This window comes from Gossypium arboreum, chromosome 7 (assembly GCF_025698485.1).
Source record: "Gossypium arboreum isolate Shixiya-1 chromosome 7, ASM2569848v2, whole genome shotgun sequence".
Lineage (NCBI taxonomy): Eukaryota > Viridiplantae > Streptophyta > Magnoliopsida > Malvales > Malvaceae > Gossypium > Gossypium arboreum.
Window position 1 is genome coordinate 12,001,184 of NC_069076.1, and position 21,572 is coordinate 12,022,755.

Sequence of the window (21,572 nt, forward strand, 5' to 3'; positions counted from 1 at the left end):
GTTGTAGTGGAGCAAGATGAAGCTACAATTCCTATACCTTTGAAGTTGCAGTGGGTCGGAATGAAATTACAATGGTGAATCTTATCTCCCTAAAGTTGCAGTGGATTGGATTGAAGCTACAAATCCTATACCCTTAAAGTTGTAGTGGGTTGTATTAAAGTTACCATAATGAATCTTATCTCCCTAAAGCTACAGTGGAGCAAGATGAATGTAACACCCCTAACCCGTATCTGCTGCCAGAACAGGGTTTCGGAGCATTACTACCATTTGCAGATCACTTATAAAATTAAAATACTTACCGATTCAATGCATCATATAAAATAAATATATTATCATTCAATCAACAGTTTGGCACTTGTATAAGCATCAAACAACAACATTATTAGTATACTTGCACATATCTCATATAAATTCAACATTGATATATCTATTTTTCTCGACATGTCGCACTTGAGTTTAATAATAGTCTCAACTTACATAATTTCCTTGTATCAACATATCAAAGATAATCATAAATGTACATGTCATGAAACATATCATGCTCTTACCGTTTCTTCACAAGCATATATCATTCATTTCATTATATCAATATTTTATGCTCCATCATTTCCATATATTTTATGTATATTTATTCTGGTAATAGCTTATATGAAACTTAACATAAATTATATTCCATGTACTTATACTTATTTTGTTTATCCATTTTCATAATTTTTTCATACAACGCTTTTGTACATATATTTCCATATGACCAGTTCTTGTAAACATTTCACACAACCATTTCATATAACCATTCGTCATCTGATACATTTTACCTGAATATCAATTGTTCAACAGACGTTATAGTGTCTCCCATCCACGGTCTTATTTATCTTTGACGTGATGCCATAGTGTCTTTCAACTATGGTCTTACTCATTTTCTGTTATGTTGCCATGGTATCTTTCAACCATGGTCTTATTCTTTTCATGTCACGTTGCCATGGTATCTTTCAACCATGGTCTTACACATTTCATATCAGGTTGCCATGGTATCTTTCAACCATGGTCTTACACATTTCATATCAGGTTGCCATGGTATCTTTCAACCATGGTCTTACACACAGGTTGTCATGGTATCTTTCAACCATGGTCTTACACATTTCATATCGAGAGCACACTCCCTGAACCTCATCCTTACAAAGGGATTACCACCAGGCTAAATCCTCAGAATATAAACTCATAGAGTATTGTCGGGATTACCGGTCCGTGCTAAATCCCTACAACGACAATTACTCTAATGAGCTTGGATCCAATTACATCCAGCTAAATTCAGACCCTAATTCGGATGACCCGTCTGGGCTAAATCCATTTTCCACATATTCTTCGGGAGGGCTATATCAGGATAGGATCACCCGTCCGGGCTAGATCCTTTTTACCGCCAATTCCTTTTTAAAGATCTATCGAATTTTCCTTTCATTCAACCAGGATTTTTCCCATTTTATCAAATATATCAATATTTCATTAATTTTCATACAATGAACATTCAAATCATATTCACATCAATAATATACAATCTCAAGCATTTAAGAATATAATTCAAGTTACACGAACTTACCTCATTGCTTGTTTGTGTTTATAATTTCATTAATCTGATATCTTTTCTTTTCTATGATCAAGTCTCATATTTGAGTCGTCCGGATCTTTATAAATAAATTTGATCATCATTTTCATTCATTTCATATTCTAATGCATTTAATTAATGCTTTAGGCAAAATTACCATTTTGCCCCTAAACTTTTAATTAATGACGATTTCATCTTTAGGGTCAGGAAAATAAAATTCTTGCAATTTAATCCTTATTTCCAGCTATTATTCTCATTTATATTGATAACAATCCATGAATTCTATAAAATATCAGAATTTTTCATAATTTCAACACTTTTCAATTTAATCCCTAAAACATGTTTTCCCCCGATCTTGAACTAAATTAATAATTTCATTCAATTTTGTAATTTAAATAATAAAATAATCCATTTCATGCAATTTGGTCATTTCTGACATGTTTACAAAATTGCCCATAAAGTTTTACTTTTATTCAATTTAGTCTCTGAGCCTAAAATATGCAAATTAGCCATGCTAGATGAATATTCATACATATTTTTCCTCCTCCTCCTCTCCATTCCACATCCTTAATGTAGATAACACACTTGTAAGTAACATTATCCATAATTTTTATTATTTACTTTTATGAATATTCAAGCTATCTATCTGCATCATAGTCACTAAATTATTTATATCTGGATCTATAGAACTCCAAATTAATATCCGATAATTTTCCCTGAATCTAGACTCATATATATTCTTACCATAAAAATTTTAGAATTTTTGGTTTAGCCAATAAGTACAGTTTATTCTTTAAAGTTACCCCTATTCTGCTATCTGACAGTTCTGACCCTTCTTCACCAAAAATTAATTATCTCCTCATACAGGATTTAAATGATGTTCTTGTTTGTTTCTATTAAAAATAGACTCATTCATAATTTTATACATATAAATTAAGCCCCTAATTATTTTTCTTCAATTTTTTATAATTTTTCAAAGTCAGAACAGGGGAACCCGAATTCATTCTGACCTTGTCTCACAAAATTCATTATATCTCAAAATTTACAAATCCATTTCTACACTATTTCTTCTATGAGAAACTAGACTCAATAAGATTTAATTCCATATTTTTTTCATCTTCTAATTCGATTTCTACAATTTATGGTGATTTTTCAAAGTTAGTCTACTACTGCTGTCCAAACTGTTTTTGTGCAAGCTATTAATTACCATGTTATAACACCCTTATTTTCTTTTTCTACACCATTTATCATCACTTTCTCTTATTTTCTCTTCACTAACATATCAAAAACATAGGGCCTTATGTAAGAAAACTCTACTATAACATTATTTCCATACTTTGTCAATAATAATAAACTTAAAAACATATTGAAATCTTGATATACTTACCTTGTTCTATTGATACTAATCTTTAACTTGGTTTTCTCTCTCCTCCAACTTCTATTTATTGAATCCAACTTGATATTCTAACTCCCCATGCTCTCCTTAACATTTTTGTCTCTTGGTAGCTATGGAAATTCATTTGATTTTTGGGTGAAAATGGTGAATTTTTGGTAAAAAGACCAAATTGTAAAGAAAGCAAAACTTTCTTTCTTCCTCTCTTTCTCTCACGTTAGTGCATGGGAAAATATGGATGAGAATTTCTCATCTTTCTTTCTTTATATACTAATAAAATAATAATAAAATATCTTATTAAAATATTAATAAAATAATATTTATCTAATTAAATAATTATAAAATATCAAAATATCTCTAGAATCATTATTACTTTCTAGATTTCTCTCTCTTCCAATTGACCATTTTGCCCTTCATTATCTTTTAAAATTCCATCCTTGAGTCATCATTTAATTTGGTAAAATTGCAATTTAGTCCCTCATAGTTCTTCATCTATTCAATTTGGTCCTAATTCATCCATTTTCCTTAGTTTCTAGATCATTCCACTCTTAAATTATTTACACTATTGGTCCTTCAACTTTTTCATATTTACACTTTAACCCCTCAAATTTTGAATATTTACTCTTGTGCAACAAAACTTTTCTCACTTTTACAATTTAGTCCTTTCTTGAATTAATATATGATAATATACTTCTCAATATTGACATAACTCAAAATTTCCCTTTTTGCCACTTTATTTCCTTATTTTACTATATCAAGGATAATATCTTACTGTAAAAATTTTCAGGGTATTACAATGAAGCTACAAATCCTATACCCCTGAAGTTACGGTGGGTCAGATTGAATCTACCATAGCGAGTCTTATCTCCCTGAAGTTGTAGTGGATAAAGATGAAGCTACAAATCCTATACCTTTAAAGTTGCAGTGGGTTGGATTGAATCTACCATAATGAATCTTATCTCCTTGAACTTGCAGTGAAGCAAGATAAAGCTACAAATCCTATACCTCTAAAGTTGCAGTGAGTCAGATTGAAGTTACCATAGCGAATGTTATCTCTCTAAAGTTGCAGTGGAGCAAGATGAAGCTACAAATCCTATACCCCTGAAGTTGCGGTGGGTTAGATTGAATCTACCATAGCGAGTCTTATCTCCCTGAAGTTGCAGTGGATAAAGATGAAGCTACAAATCCTATACCCCTAAAGTTGCAGTGGGTTGGATTGAATCTACCATAATGAATCTTATCTCCTTGAACTTGCAGTGAAACAAGATAAAGCTACAAATCCTATACCTCTAAAGTTGCAGTGAGTCAGATTGAAGTTACCATAGCGAATGTTATCTCTCTAAAGTTACAGTGGAGCAAGATGAAGCTACAAATCCTATACCCCTAAAGTTGCAGTGGGTCGGATTGAAGTTACCATAACGAATCTTATCTCTCTGAAGTTGCAGTGGAGCAAGATGAAGCTACAAATCCTATACCCTTAAAGTTGCAGTGGGTTAGATTGAAATTACCATAGTGAATCTTATCTCCCTGAATTTGCAGTGGAGCAAGATGAAGCTACAAATCCTATACCCTTGAAGTTACAGTGGGTCAGATTAAAACCACAACAACAAATTTTATCTCCTTGAAGTTGCAATGGAGCAAGATGAAACTGTAACACTAAATCTTGCCTTCCTAAAGTTGTAGCGAAATGGATACAGTGAAGTAGAGCAACTAGTGGATTGAAAGAGTGGGCTACTTAAAAAAGAGAATCTCCAAAGAAGTCAAGATTTAGCAAGACCAGACAAAATTGGTCATCTTTTAAGGTTTTTGCTCTCTTCCTGTTACACAACAATAAGCAAAGAGGGACAGTTGTAGAGGCCCAATTTCGTCCGGCCCAATAAACAAAACAACAAAAAATAATAACAATAACAAAGTTCATTTACAGAAGCCCAAATACAAAAAATCTAAAGCCCAAATACACCAGCCCAATAACCCAAAACCCAAACAAAAAAAGAAAACCCTAGAACCTTAAAAGCTTCGACGCCACTCCCTTACCATGTTAGTAAGCATGCCGCTCGAGGTTTACCCCCTCCTTTCACCAAAATGGTAGAGCGTGGCTCCCTAGCGTCGTTGACCTTGCCATAGACACTTGCAAAAAAAGGAAAAAAAAAAAACAAAAACAAAGGACAGAACGCGAAAATAGAATAAACAACAAAAAAAACAAAAAATGAATATTTTGTAATGTATTTGGCTATAAAAGCCACAACAACCACATGTAACAGGGGAAAAGAGAAAAAATCGAATACAAAAGAAAAAGAAAGTTAAGAAAAAAAACTAAGGTTCTTCATCTCTTTTTTTTTCTACTTTTTATTTCGAAAAACATAAGAAATTAAAATAAGAGTTTAAATTTTACCTATTCATCACCACTAAGAGGCCCTCCTCCTCTCTGAAAGATCTCCGAACCCCTTAGGGTTCGTTGACAGCCACATCGGAGAAGAGAAACTGAAAGGTCTATCGTCTTCCAGTTAAACTTCTAGTTTTTAGAGGATCCATCACCAGATCCACGATCTACATAACAAAAGGGGCCCGGGGGAACTTTTTCGATTTTTCTGGCCATTGAAAGTGGCAGTTACCGTCGCTGATGATCGGTGGCCGCGGCAAAGCTGCGACAGCCTCATTGCCAGTTGAAGGAGGGCTTGAGAGAAAAAAGAAAAAGAGAAAGGAACTTTTTTTAAAAAATAGGTTTAGAATGGTTTGTTTAAAAAATATTTTTAACTTATATAGGCTTAATGAAACGTCGTCGTTTTGGCCTGGCTTCAGAAGCCCCAAAACGAGTCGTTTTGGAAATGACCCGATAACCCGACCTAGATCCTCTAGGATCCATATGTTTTTTATGGAAGGGTCAAATTACTTCCCAAGTCCTTCTGCCTTTAGGCGCTTTTCAATGTGGTCTTAATTTTGGTTTTTCTTCTTTTTAAAATTATACCATTTAATTTTGACTTGTTTTCATTTTGGTCCTTAGACTGTTGACCCTTTGGAGAGTGACATGTGTACTAGAAATGGGTTATTTGTCCTTTTGGTCCCTGTATTTTTATTGTATTTTAATTTAACCCCTTTATTTTCTATTTTTATTTATTTATACCTGAAGTTTTATCACAGTTTTAATTTAGTCCTCTGTTCATTTAATTAAGTCCCTATACTTGTTGTTTTTTAAATTTTCACCCTTTAAGTTGTATAATTTGCATTTTTGCCCTCAAATTTCCTAATTATTTTATTTTGGTCCCTTTATTTTTAATTATTGATACTATTAATATCATTAATACTATTAAGTAATTATCGTTGCTAATTAATATTATTTTTAAAAATTTGCTCAAAAATTAATACTTTATGAATGTAATTATATTATTATTATTATATTTTTTATATTATTTCACTATTAGTATCATTATTATCATATAGTATTATTAATTGAATTTTTTTATTGTTATTATTATTTCTTATTATTGTATTCACTATAGAATTGTCATTTTATTTCATTATTTATGTTGTTATTTTGTTAATATCATAATTTTGTCATCATTGTACATTGTAAATATTGCTACATACATTCATTCATTTTTCGGTGCAAGCGCATAACAAATAATTAAAACCAAGGCAATATCCATTATTTTTGGGATTCGAGGAGTCGTGCTCCTAACTTACGGAGTATGACCTCTTCCTAGAACTGACATAATTAAATATCCTATTTAAAATGAAAACATAGGATTTAGGTAATAATCAAATGACGATTATTCTTGTTTTCGAGGATTTGAGACATTGTGTCCTAACCTACGGGGCATGATATTTTCTTCTCGATTAACTCAAGATAGGGTCTTTTCCATAAATTTTAATTTAGATAACATCATGCAAAGAAGGGATCGTATTTTAAATTCTCTTTGAATTCTCAATTTTTGACGCTAAGACGTCAAGTTATCAACTAGGTACCAATTCTAGGCATTATGAGGGTGCTAATCCTTCCTCTGCTAATCCTTCCTCATACTAACCAAACCCCAAACTCACTTATTGGATTTTGTAGACCAAAAATTATCATTTTAGTAAATTAAGCCTTTTATTAAAATGATTAAGTTTCAAGGTGATCCGATCACACCTAATAAAAAGAATTGGTGGATTCTTCATTTTTGTTTTTTAAAATAAAAAGTCGATTCCCCCCCAAAAAAAGAGTTTCGATAAATAATATCTAATTAAAACTTAATTTAAAGTACGATACTAGATTTTGTCACATACATGATGTGAGTGAAAATATTTTAAATATTTTATGTTTAAAATATTTTCTTCTAAAATTTATTCAATAATGAATATAGGAACAGGTAATGAACTTGTATTTTAATACTATTAAACATGTTCAATAATTGGATTTGTAATTTCTAATTCTTTTATTTAATCATGATATGAGAGCAGAAAAGACAAAATTGTCATAATAATAATTATTATTATAATTATATTTAAAAGAAAGGGTATTAATGTAATTTCATAATTAAGTTTATGACCCGATTAAGGGTGACACCAACTTAGTAAAATGCTTAAATATAAGTATTAGATTACATATATGAGAATAGATAGTGACACATTTGAGTTGGAAGAGATAAATAAAACCATGATTTTAAAAGATTTTCATATCTAGATAATTAAAATATTAATATTTTATACTATAAAATATTTATTATCAATTTATAAATTTCAATATATATTTATTATTAAAATATGTGTTAATGGTACTAAAAGCCCTCAAACATTTAAAAAAAATCAATGAAGCCCTTTTGAAATTTTTGCACCCAATTGAGTCCTTAATTTAATAAATCGCCAAATAAGCCCTTTGATTGACATTAATTGATACTATTTAGCCTGGGGCTAATGTGGCCATTAAGAATGCCAAATCATTTAGTGAATAATAACATGGTAACAAGGACTAACTTGAAAAGTATGTGAAAGTTTTAAGTGTTATTATTTGATAAGTGAAAATGATGTAGAGAATATGAAATATATGATGTATTATGGATAAGAATTTAGTGAATAAAATCTCATGATTATTGTAATTGAAATTTACATTTTTCTTTAAATCATGAAAATGAGGACTAAATTGAAGAAGTGCAAAAATGTACTGAAATTCTGAAATATCACATTCTTAAATAAATAATGTAAATTTTATGATATTTTAGTGCCCATGTAGACTAGTGTTGAACTTTGTAGATATAGTTGACATGCTATAGGAACCTGAGCGCTCTTATATTATCATGATATTCGTGATATTACACTTTGGTACGTTTGTTTTCAACATTTATGTGCTCCATGTATCGTGTTATGTTCTGTGTATCCATCTTGTCCAAACAAGTCTAGCATGGGCTAAAAAGTCATGGTAAGTGATTTCTAATAATAGTTCATGTTAAACCATGAAGTGAAAATAGTGAATCAAAGTATTAGTGAATTTTGTAAATATTGAATAACCTCTTGATTAATTTGATATATTCATGAAATTATAATAGTCATATTGTTAATATTAAATAAATTAAAGTATTGGTAAGATTTGAATTCACGAGTACTTACTAGGCTATATTATAGCTTAATGTGTTGTTGTTTAACACGTAGGTGAAAGATTAGACTGATGCCTTTGAAAGAAGATTAATATCAACACATCACATTAAATCATCAAGGCTTGGGAGAAAAAGCATGAAATTTAACTCATGGTATAAATCACAACATCTACATAGGCCTAATTCAAGTATTTATGTTTTATTAATGTAACGACCCAATTTCCAGTGGTATCAGAAAATACGGTTTTGGAACCTTGTTTTCGTAAATTGAGTTTGTAAATATTAAATATAGATATTTATGGAGTTAGTGTATAGATGAATTGAAATTCAATTAAGTAATTTAGCCAAAATTGTGAGTAATTAAGGTTCAAGTAAATCGTAAAAGTTTAACTGCTATAGGTTTTTAATTAGGAAAAAGCTTGGGGACTTAAATAACAATTATCCAAAGGATTAAAATGGAAAATAAAACTATTTTAAATGTATGATAGTGTGATGTGATGTTAAATGTCATTAACTTAAGTTAATTAAAAATTTAAGCTTAATTAACCATGATTAAGATAATTAATTAAGTTTAATTAAAATTAATCATAATAAATATAAAATGTTGTGGTAAAAGATGATAAGTATCATCTTCTTCAACCTTTCATGCCATCCTCCATGGAGGAAAAGCTTTAAAACTCTTTTTGATATTCGACCATCAATTACAAGTAAGTTCATAGCCATTTTTCTTTAATTTTTATGAATTTTTTTTATTGTGGGAGCTTGATTTAGCTAACCCATGTATCAATTTGCAAAGCTGTTAAAGTTTTGAAAGTTTCCATTGTTGAGAAATGGATGAATTTGGTGTAAATTTGATAGAAATTAAGCTTAAATTAAGAACAGAACTAAATTGTAAAATTTAATTATTAGTTTCGTACATTAGGGACCAAATTGAATAAAATAAAAAATTGTTATGAAATTTTTGTAGGAATAGAAAGTAGAAGGTCCTTAATACATATATGTGAAATCATATTTTAAGCCAAAGGTCTAGATCGAAAGTTATGCTTGTCTCAGGTTTAGGGACTAAATTGAATAAATTGAAAAATATGTGTGACTGTGAAATTGAATGTTATTTGATATAGAACTTGATGTTTTGTATTGTTGAATTATTATTTGTAGCTAAAGACGATGTAGGGCCATTGAGAGGCTCGAGTTTTCAATTTATATTTTTACGATTCAGATCAATTTAAATTTTGCATGAAGTTTTGCATAGTATGATACTAAGGTGAGTTGAAAATGGTTGGTTGAATTGAATTGATATGATTGGAATTGATTATCAAGATAGAGGACTAAATTGAATAGAATAAAAAGTAGTATATCTTCATGATTTATGATGTTTAGTATGAAATTGAGTTGAGATATGTTGTATAACTTGATGAAATGATGAATTGATGATAAATTGAGATTGATAGATTGTTAATTGAGCTATATAATGAATTTGAAAAATTGGTTACCCTATTAATTGTTCGGGCATAGTCGAATGTAGTTGGTATGCCATAGGATAGATTGAGTACGAGTTACTTTTGCTATATGTTGATGAGCACTGGGCACATTTTCCTTCGGACGTTTCTGATGAGTGCTGGACACAACTTTTACTTCATTTATACCGATAAGCGCTGGGTGCAATCTATTTACTTTGGATGTTTCGATGAGGCACTGGGTGCCAAATTGGTGTGTTGGTTGGGATCTATGTATCCGTTTGAGTTTGAGTCATGTTAATAGGGGATACAAATTGTGAATTGGTTGAATGATATTCGAAAATGATTAAATGTTATGAAGTGGTATTATAGGTAATTGTATATGATATTTGATTATTGATAGCATGTGAAAGACCATGCAAATTGGTTGACGATCTTGAGGGTCGATATGGTAAGGTTACAAATGATTTGATTCAATTTGGTAAGAAAATGTGGTATGATCAAATGTTGCAAATTGAATAGTTGTGCGAATTTTATTGGCATTGAAATGTTGTTATAATATAACCATTTAGCTTGATTAATTTAAGTAATGTATAGGTAATTCATATGAAGCATTTGGTATAATTGTGGTCTATAATGAAATTGTATTAGTTGATATTAGAAATCATATAAATTGTACGCAATTGATTATAATCTATGTTATATTGATTTGAATCACGGAAATACCACTGAGCTTTATTGCTCAGCGTAAGGTTTGTTTTTCATGCGCAAGTATAGGTACATCTTGAGATCTCGAATAGTGAATCCAACATCTAGCTAGAGATCCCTGAATCAACAATGTTTACATAACCTCTTTTTTGTTCGTTATATGGCATGTACCTTAGTTGAGTCGATTTTTAATATAATAGGTGGTCATCTGAACTTTGGGGTTGGAATTAGCATTTTTGAATTGACCATATGTTTATATATATATATGAAATTGTGAATATTACACCATTTGGTTTGGCATAACTTATGGTATGTTATTAAGTTATATGGTAATGTATCTAAATACATATATATATGTCAAATAGTTCCATGAAGAGTGTTGATGAGATGTTTGTGAATTTGCATGAATTGGTTGAAATGGATTAAAACTTACGTGTATGAATGGTACTTTAACTATATTAGAATTCATTGAATATGTATTTTTTCTGAAATTTTATTTGCAAATTCTTTGAAGTTCCATAGATGATTGAAAATAGGTACCAAAACTTGACCTTTTGAAATCAGTATGTCACCTCGCGATGTCAAACGTTTTTCGTCGCGATGAGACCAAGTTGACATGCCATGATGCGATGTCGAGTACTAACCAATGGGATAAGGCCTACTCAGTATGTTACATCATGATGAGAAACCCTTTGACATTCAGACACCAACCCAATATTTTTCTATTTTTTTACAATTTGGTCCTAATTTGACCTCAGGTTAGCTTTAGAGCTTCCGTAAGCTTGTTTAAGACCTGAAAACGACTGTATATCGAATTGTATGCATGTATTGGTTGAAATTAATAATTTAATAGTATAAATTGAAAGAATATTGATCATAATTATTTTGAAAATGAATGTGACACCTTGAACTCGAACCCAACGATTGGGATGGGTAATGGGCTATTACAATAAATGCGAGTGAAAGTATTTAGAGAAGTTTAAATGTTTTGATAGCCTAGTGAAATCATTTAAATTATGCAATGAGCATATGATGAATTATATGATATTTTAAAGCGTTTGATGGTTTAAAATGATTGATATATGTTTGAGAATGTTTGGTATTTAAATCGACATGAAACAAAAGTGTTTTAGGCATGATTTAGAGTCCCCTGCAATTGAAGTATTGGTACTTGTTATCGATACAAGTACTCTAGAGAGCAAAAATGATTAGTTATAGAGAAAATGTACTGATTCTTGGAATAGTGAGTAGCAATACAAGTGCCATGTTTTACCCTGTGCATGTTCAATTTGACTCAAAAAAGGCCCGAACGACCTCAAATCGCAACCAAACTGTAATGGATGCCCAGAAATGACTTGAGATACCTTAAAAGAGTTTAAAATGACATTGATAAAGTATATAAATGAAATTTGAATTAAATTGACTCGGAGTCCAAATATAACATCCTTTGCTCGGGTTATCAAATTAACCCAGCTAATGGGTGTTACAAATTGACCAAACATTGTCGATGTGACATTGCTACATCAGCATGCCACATTTGTTTCCCACATGACATTGCTACATAAGCAATTTAAATTTTTTTCTTTCCCATTTCTTCCTTCTTTTTTCTTTAATTCTCCTTTTTTTTTTTCTGTTCTTTCTTTCTCCTCCTTGTAACAACTTTACCCAACCTGATTTTTGGGTTTGAACTACAAAATGCCACATTTGTTGTCGAAGCAACTACAACTAATTCTTATATGATTTAACCATTCCAACATTCTTAAAAGTATAAAACACATTTTCTATATGTTTTATAATCATTTTAGAGTTTTGTACGAGCTTAAAAAAGGTCTTTTGCTAACTCGAAGTCAGTTAATGACTTCATTGACAAGTTTTCAAAACTCACGATGTAACACCCCTAACCCGTATCTGTCGCCGAATTAAGATTATGAGGCATTACCTATCAAAAGCACAATTCCAAATATTGATATATACACATGAACGAGTCTCGAGAATCAGTCAAAATTTATTTCATGAACTAACATAGCACTTAAATTTGAAGCATTTCATATCATACGTATACATACAGTCATATCATTCACATGAAATAAAATGAATTATAACATTCAAATATTAAAGCATTTACAGACTTTAACAAGGATATGATATAAACTTAAATGATTATTCAACTATTATAAATACATGAGTATACACTGACTTTCCAAATTAACTGCTAATGATATCATTACTCAACCCAAACTCAAGCATCATTTTATTATCTAATATCAATTGAATTTATACTTAAATTCACATGTCAACACATTATACAAACAAATATCTTAATAAATATTTGCAAAATGACTAACCCAATTAGTATTGAATATCTAATTTCAAAGAAAACAACCACATAAGTCACATAATTTTGCCGAACATTTATGCATGCTAATACCATGTAATAGTTCATTTATGAAACTAACCTTTATGACTTAAATGAATGTTTTATCATAGTAACCAAATACATATGACTAAATATATATATACATATATATAGCTCATACTTGTCAATGAACATAAACTACAACCAAACTCCCAATCCCTATATTCTAAATCATTTTATCTTATAAACATTTAATTCAAATAATACATCAAACCACTTCATTACATGTATAATCACAAATGCCAAACCCTAGGTAGCTCAAAAATAATATTCATATCTCCCATCTCATAACCGAATATCATTTCTACAATCATAGTCATTTAACTAATTTATATAAATATATTAGTAACATGAATTTTCCTATATCATAATAATAAACATATTAAGACAAAGGTATATCATATTCGGACATGATCAGCCAATCTGTAATACCGAATCATGTTATTTCAAACCACTTACACAACCAAAATTACCATCACCAAATTATCAAAACTAAACTCATTAGGTATCATAGCTAAGAACTTATTAGATCAAAACTAAGCATAATAAGCAAATTCACACGTATACTATATCTTAGTATAAAGCACATCCTAACCAAACAAACATATTTAGCCAATTCATTCATGTCACTTCCAAAGTCATTAACCAACTGTAATACCCTAACTCACGTCACTATCCAACCATTTCCATAATGTATAACATCTATCACCTATGCCATTCATTCATAACTCATAGCATCATCACCAAAAACAATTTAAACCATAATCGAACATAATCAAAAACTAAACTTAGAAGTAAGCCATTTTCGCATGGCTTTAATTATTCATAACAAAAATTCAACATCTCAAGCATAGTTCAGCCTATACATGCCATAATCCGAGTTTAACTTATAAAGGTACCAATATAGTTGACAGTGTGATGAAACTTTGTTGACAGTCCCCGAGCTCGTAGCTTGACTCCAAAATCTATAAAATAGAAACACACATATACATAGAGTAAACTATTTATAGCTTAGTAAGTCATAAGCAAATGAGCAACCCAAAAATATCATCAATTTAATTAAACTAAGCCAAAGCACATTATTATAAAACATTTATATTTGAACATATAAAATCTATATTATATATATCTTCATTCATATTTGTCACTTTAACCGAATGCTTATATAGCCATGTTAACATATTATCAATTAAATTCCAAAGCCAAATAATTAATATCAACCTAGTTCACATACACACAAATACACAAACTCATGTGTCATCATATAATTTTATATGCATTTTAGTTATTAGCAGAATACATGTATTCATACATAGGTATAATTTAAACTCATTTTAATCCTATTCAAAAGGCCAAGTACACTTACCAAATTCACATGTAACCTTTAATTGCATTATGCATAATTTGAAATAAGTACCAAATTACCCACTTACCTTATTTTAAATAAACAACAAGCAAATTCATACCTGGCCATTTAGCTTATCTTACACATTCAAACACAACTTGTCTTTGCTCGATGAACCATTCGGAATTGGATAGGACACTCAAATGATCACACATAAATCGTACAATGCCAACGTCCCAGACGTGGTCTTACATGTAATCACATATCGATGCCACTGTCCCAGACAGGGTTTTACTCGCACACATATATCAGAATCACATATCGATGCCATGGTCTCACTCGCATACATAAATCGGAATCCTATGTCATGACATATGTATCCTAACTATTCCTAAGGTTCATACGGGGCTTTCGGACGTTGTAATTCAATCGAAACGAATTCAGAAACATAATAATCAAGCTTATTCACATTCGGCTATAGCATATAATAATTCATACATATAAATTCAGCATATATACTTTGCATTTATTTAAAATTGAGTACGGCTATTTGCTTATAAACTTACATCGGGCTATGTATAACGGAATGGAACAGCTAGTTGATAACTTTCGCTTTCCCCCGATCCAAATCCGATTTATTTGGTTCTTGATCTAAACATAATCAAATTAAGCTCATTTAAACATATTTTCATTCAATTTAGTCCAAAAACACATAAATGGACAAATTACCATTTTACCCCTAACATTTACACTTTTTACAATTTAATCCCTATTGCACAAAACACAAAATATACAAAATTTCAATATACCCATGTTGGGCCGAATTTTACCCATACCCATACAAATCCATATATTTCATTTGTTTCACATTTTAGTCCCTCAAATTGTTATTTTTGCAATTTAGTCCTAATTACTCAAAATTATCAAAAACTCTAATACAAAACATGTTAATCTAAAACATATTTTTCATATTTCATAATCAAACAACAAAAATCACAAGCTCTCAACAATGACATAACTCGAAATATTCACCAAAATAAAAAATTCAAGCATAAATTTTATAATACTCGAAGCAACGATCTCAAAAACGTAAAAATTATCAAAAACCAAACAAAAACAAACCTTGATTGAGCTTGAGTAAGTGCCAAACCCTAACCTTCTTTTCTCTTTTCTTTTGTTTTAGTTTCAGTGGATGAAGAAAATTATGAAACCATATTATAATTTCTTTATGTTTTATTATTACATATGTTTTTAACCATTTTACAACTTTACCCTTTAAAAATAAATAAACATAACACATATTTCTAAGGTCATTACCGTCCATCACATGCAACTATGGTCTAATTGCAACTTAAAGGCTTCCATTTAAAAAGCCAATAGCATTTCAGCCCTTTATACAAATAACCATTAAATTTTTATTTTACGCGACTAAGTCCTTTTATTTAATCAGGCACTCAAACGATAAAATTAAATCACGAAAATTCCACAGATATAAATTCACACAAAATAAACACAGAAAATAATTTTAAAATATTTTTCTAACTTGAATTCGTGATCCCAAAACCACCGTTCCGACTAGGGTCTAAATTGGGCTGTTACACATGAGTTGACATTGCGACACCATGGCTACCTCATCAACGAATGAGTTTAGTCGAAACTTTAGAAAACTCAAGGTTGTGACGTCACTTACTGTTGATTTAAGTCGTGACGTTGGGAACTTGTCATCACAACATTACCCTTTGTTTTGGTAAAAATCACTTTGAAACATATTCAATACTTCCTACCAAAAACATTTCAATATATATATATGCTCATTCCACATTCATCAAGACATCATATCATGCCAACCTATGCCAAATAAAGCTTAGGAAACTTTTGAAATCAAGTGTTCAAATGGCACAAAACTCATGATAAAAGACTAGGCATAACTAGGCTATTTCCCAACCTTAATACACAAATCCAACCATTAGCATTTACATTATAGACAACCATTTAAATAACAAGGGACCCTATATACATGCCACAATTATAGGTTCCAAAATGAACATACTTTTCCCGACTTGATGATAATGTGATACTCGCACTGATCCGACTTTGAGAGTTCCACAATTTAGGGATCTACACGTAAGGAAAACAACAATAGGTAAGCATTTATTGATTAGTAAGTTCGAATGGATTTTAAAACACGTGCCTTGATCATAGGTGAGCATGTTCAATACCAAAAGATTTGGCATACATCTAGCTAGAACATGGCATATATTGTCACAACAAAGTGAACATAGGAAACATAAGTATTCATATATGTCAAACATTATAACATGACCAAAACAATCATCAAACTATACCAAATCATATAAGATCATCATCATTTCATGTACTTGCATTAATCTATTAGTCAATGCGAATAAAATTTTAACCACATATCTTAATAAATTATTAAATCCGATTCATTTTCATTTTCCTATTTCAAAGTTCAGTTTTAACATTTCGCCCAATGGAACTGTAGTAAAACAGACTCGGACACGCGAGTGAACTACACTACACCAAAGCACTAGAGTGCAAAGCCTGTAGGCATCAAATGTATATATGTATTCAAATACATCCCTCCACCACACCAAGGTCTCTGAAAAGATAGTGAATATTCGATGATCCGCAACAAATGCTGAATCTCAAAATAAATATCATATTCTTCATATTGTCAAGTAACTCGTACACAAGCACACATATGACCCTATTGAAATGAAAATTGTATCCTAGCCTTTTACTAAGTTCACATGAGCATCAATTATCCATATTTGCATAAACATAAGTTGTAACCATCCCATATCAATTTCCGAATTCATTGATCAAGTTTGAACATGAATCACACATACAATTAATGATGCATTTAAGTTCTCTTGTCATTCTTTTAGTTACCAACCACTAGATATAACATCATTCACTTATCACAATTCAACTTAATTCATTTATGTTACTAGCCAACTATGCCAATTTCCACCAAAACCTTAACATAAGTTCAAATATAAATAAAAAATGAAAATAAACGCAACCATACCTATTTAATAAGGAAGGGTAGTAAGTTCTATAAGAACTTACCTTTCAAAACACAAAATGAGTAGATTTTCGAAGGACTATTCCACAATTTTAGCCTTTCCTCTACATGCTCCACTTTTATCCAATTCTTGTTCTATACAAATATATATAAATATCAAATCAATATCATATATTAACACACAATGACTTTTCAATGACTCACAACAACAATGCCTTTAGATGCATGATCCTAATTAATCCCTTTTTAAATACACATATATTTTTCTTTTTATTCAATTTATTCCCTAAACTCGAGATAATCATATTTTTCGATTCCTAACTTTGGATCAAAATCTGATTTTATATTCTTTCATTAGGGACTTTATACTTTATATTTCTATCATAAATTCATGACAAGTTTTTTATTTATTCAATTTAGTCCCTAATGTTATGGAGCTAACAAACTAGTTTATTTAATTTTAAAATTTAGTCCCTATCATGGTCTAAGCTTAATAATTATCAAATTCAAGCCTAATTCATCAATTTATCAATAATGATAACTTGCTAAAAACTTAACAATTGAAAAAATTGATACATAGGTTAGCTAAATCAAGCTCTCATGATCATAAATCTATAAAAATTACATGAAAAAGGCTTAGTTTTCTTACCAATGTGGTGGTTGAATGTTTAGCTTAAGCTTAAGGTTTTCTCCCTTTTTCTTCAATGGAGGACAGTGGCAAATGGAGAAGATGATAATGTTTTCATCTTTCCTTCCACAAACCAACACACATATGTATTAATTAAGATCTGATTAATCTAATTTAATTAACTTAACTAAACCTTAATAATGTTAATTTTATTATTAAATAATCTAAGTGGAAAACATCATCAATGTCCACTATCTCGTAATGGAAACGGTTTAATAACCATTTTGACCCTTTGGTTAATTGTAATCTAGGTTCTCAAGCCTTTTTTAATTAAAACTCGATAGTGATTGGAATTTTACAATTTAGTTCCTAATTTTTAATTAACGACTTATCGGCTAAATTACTTGACCATTCTTTAGTATATTCTCATATTAACTCCATAAATATTTCTATTTTATATACACAGGCTCAATTTAAGTAAATGGGGTTCCGAAACTGCATTTTTTGTACCACTGAAAATTAGGCCATTATAATTCTTCTCCGCTAGATTTCTATGACTTCATTCATCATCATCATCTTCTTCTTCTCCCTTGGATCCATTGTTCGATCAATTTTTCTATCTCCAATTTCTCTTGAAAACTAGTCATCTCCAAAAACTTACAAGTTCAAAAAATTCTAAAGCCTCCCCAATATCTCTACTTTAGACATATCCCTAAATCTATACAAAAATCTCAATCTAAATGACTACAAATATACAAGATTCCTTTGTAGTACTTGGTTTCTTATATTTACAATAATCAGATACCCTCAAGATTTCTCAAATGAAAATTCTTTGGAATTGAAATTAGAAAAGGAAAAAAAAACAAACTTAGAATTATATATGCAAGCAATCTATTTCCATTCGTTACCCATTAACAACAATAAACCACAACAAAAAGAGAGGAGAAATTTAGAGCCTTTAGTTGGAATCTAAAAAAAATCAACCCAAATCAGAAAATAAAATAGAAAAAGAGAGAAGAAGCTTATCTTTGGGCTCCTTGATTTTCAAGGTTCAAGTTCACCTCTTGAAGATTCGAACAAGGGGAGTCTGAAGAGGTAGAGGGGAGCAACATACCAGAGAATGAGGCCGAAGTAACAGCAGATAGTGGCGAATTGGGGTTGTTTGCTTCAAGCATTTGTTGGAGTTTTCGAAGGCTTGGTTTGGGTTTGCAAAAATTTAACCCGAGAGAAGTGAAGATAAGACGGTGGAGCTTATTACAATGGTATTGGCGGCATGAATGGAGCACTGACTACGACGACAGTGCAAGGCGACTAGGGTTTCATTTGGGGAGAAAAGAAGATGATGAGGAAAAGTGAGGAGAAAAATATATAAAAAGTAAATAAAAATATTAAAGACATTAACTAAAAGAAAATAAAAAATAAATATTTTATTTTATATTTTGCCAACATAGTGGCATACCACGTCAACAACATTTGGCTAAGTTGGCACTGTTAAAAGCCACATCAATCCCACCGTTAAATGCTAACAATCAACATTAGTAAAATAACCCATTAGGCTAGTTTTGTTAGTTTAGGGTTCGATTGGGAGCACAAAGTTTGGAGGAGCTTAAACGATTTTTGTGAAAAATTTTGAAGGCTTATAATACCATTAAGCCTTAAAATATTAACATAAATAGTTTCCAAAAATATATTAATAATATTATTTAAAATTTAAAATTATTATGGTTAAAATTCATTATTAAAAGAAATTTGTAATATTGAATAATATAATTAAATAATAAATTATATTAATAATTTATTATATTATTAAATATAAATAATTAAATATGTATGTTTAATAATAACCATTATAATATTTGATATTAATATTTTAATTTATTTAAAAATTTTAAAAATAAAAATTATTATTAATATAATAATATTAGACTTGATTCAAATTAATTTTTAAAAATGACTTATGCTTTTTAAAATGATAAGTTAATTTACATGAAAAAAGGATTTATTTTCCATTAACTTGTAAGTCATTTCTCATTAACCAAATTGTTTTCAATGAAAAATAAACTACAGGAAAATGTAGAAAATATTTCATGTAAGTCATTTTTCGTGAAACAAACACACCATTGATATTATTTTATTCTTTTCAATACTGATTAAAATAATATTTTTAATAATAGAGAGATTAATTTAATCATTTCCTACAATATATTACTTTAGCAATTAATTTTGCCGTATTTTCTATTTTAGTGCCAATTTTTTGGTTATCTAAATTATTCTAATTGTTAGATTGTTAAACATTCAACTAATTAAAAATTGTTGCATGACAGGAAAAGGCCGCATAAGCATAATTATTTATATCAAACAATTTCATATATATATATATATATATATATATTTATAAAATATAAAAATTAAAAATTACATAACAATATTCAAAATGGAAAATGTATAATATTCAAAATAAAATTTTTTAAATTAGAAATTTATAAGTAAAATATAATATTAAGTAAAATTTATATATTTTTATTTTATATAATTTTATATTTTAAAATTAAAAAATGAATTTTATGTAATTTTAATTTTTATTTTAAATTTCTAATTTTCTCTTTCTAGTTATTTTGATTTTTAGGAATTATTTGGTATAAATAATTACACGGCAGTGCTTATGTAGTTTTATGCCTCATGTCATCATGCGATGGAGCTATATTATTGTTCACCATCATTAACTAAGAGTTGACTAATAGAGATACCAAGATAGAAAAAATTAATTATTAATCTTAATCAAAAAATTAATTAAGTAGCAAATATAAGATAAAAAGTCATAATTTATGGGCAGACTATCCGCATAAGCATTTCTCAATTATAACTTTTTATTATTATTTATTAAAGTGTGTTGTTTTCGGGTGAATCTTGACACTAATTAGGGTTAAGTTATTTTAGGTTTAATCCACTACAAAATTTGCACTTAAAATATTTCTAAAAATATCAAAATTCATAATTTTAAATATATATAAGTGAATATAATTGATAAAATAAATTATTAAGAAATGGGTTAGTCTTTATGGTTATGTAGTTAGTGTGTTTGCTTAAAAACCCAAGGTTCAAGCTATGCTAGTTCCTTTTTTTTTTTCAGCAACTAAGCAGCAAAATCGTACTAGAATATATATTATTTACTATAAAAATAAAAAAGCGTGGATAGTAATTCAATTGGTTAAGCATCTCCCCATTCTTCCCTTGTAACTTAGGCTTAAGTCATGTCACTTTTCTTTCCTATTTTCTTTTTCGGCAAGAAGGAATAATTACCCAATCAACCCTTTAAAATTTGGAAAGTCTAACTATTTAATCCTTTTTCCTGAACATAATTGAACTATAGTTTCTTTTTTCTAATAAAACTGGCTTTTTTCGGCGA

At 29.6% G+C, this 21,572-nt stretch overlaps 1 long non-coding RNA gene across 2 annotated transcripts; it reads right to left on the reverse strand.

Annotated features, from left to right (window-relative positions):
- Positions 1–13,894: 13,894 nt before the first annotated feature.
- Positions 13,895–19,568, reverse strand: LOC108454169 (uncharacterized). 2 transcript variants are annotated; one of them, XR_001866679.2, is made up of 5 exons: positions 18,188–19,568; positions 17,583–17,673; positions 16,537–16,604; positions 15,053–15,137; positions 13,895–14,106 (listed from the first exon to the last, which is right to left on the reverse strand). It is a non-coding gene; the product is annotated as an uncharacterized LOC108454169 (long non-coding RNA). The 2 variants fall into 2 exon arrangements; XR_001866678.2 differs by having other exon boundaries at positions 17,583–19,562.
- Positions 19,569–21,572: the final 2,004 nt, after the last annotated feature.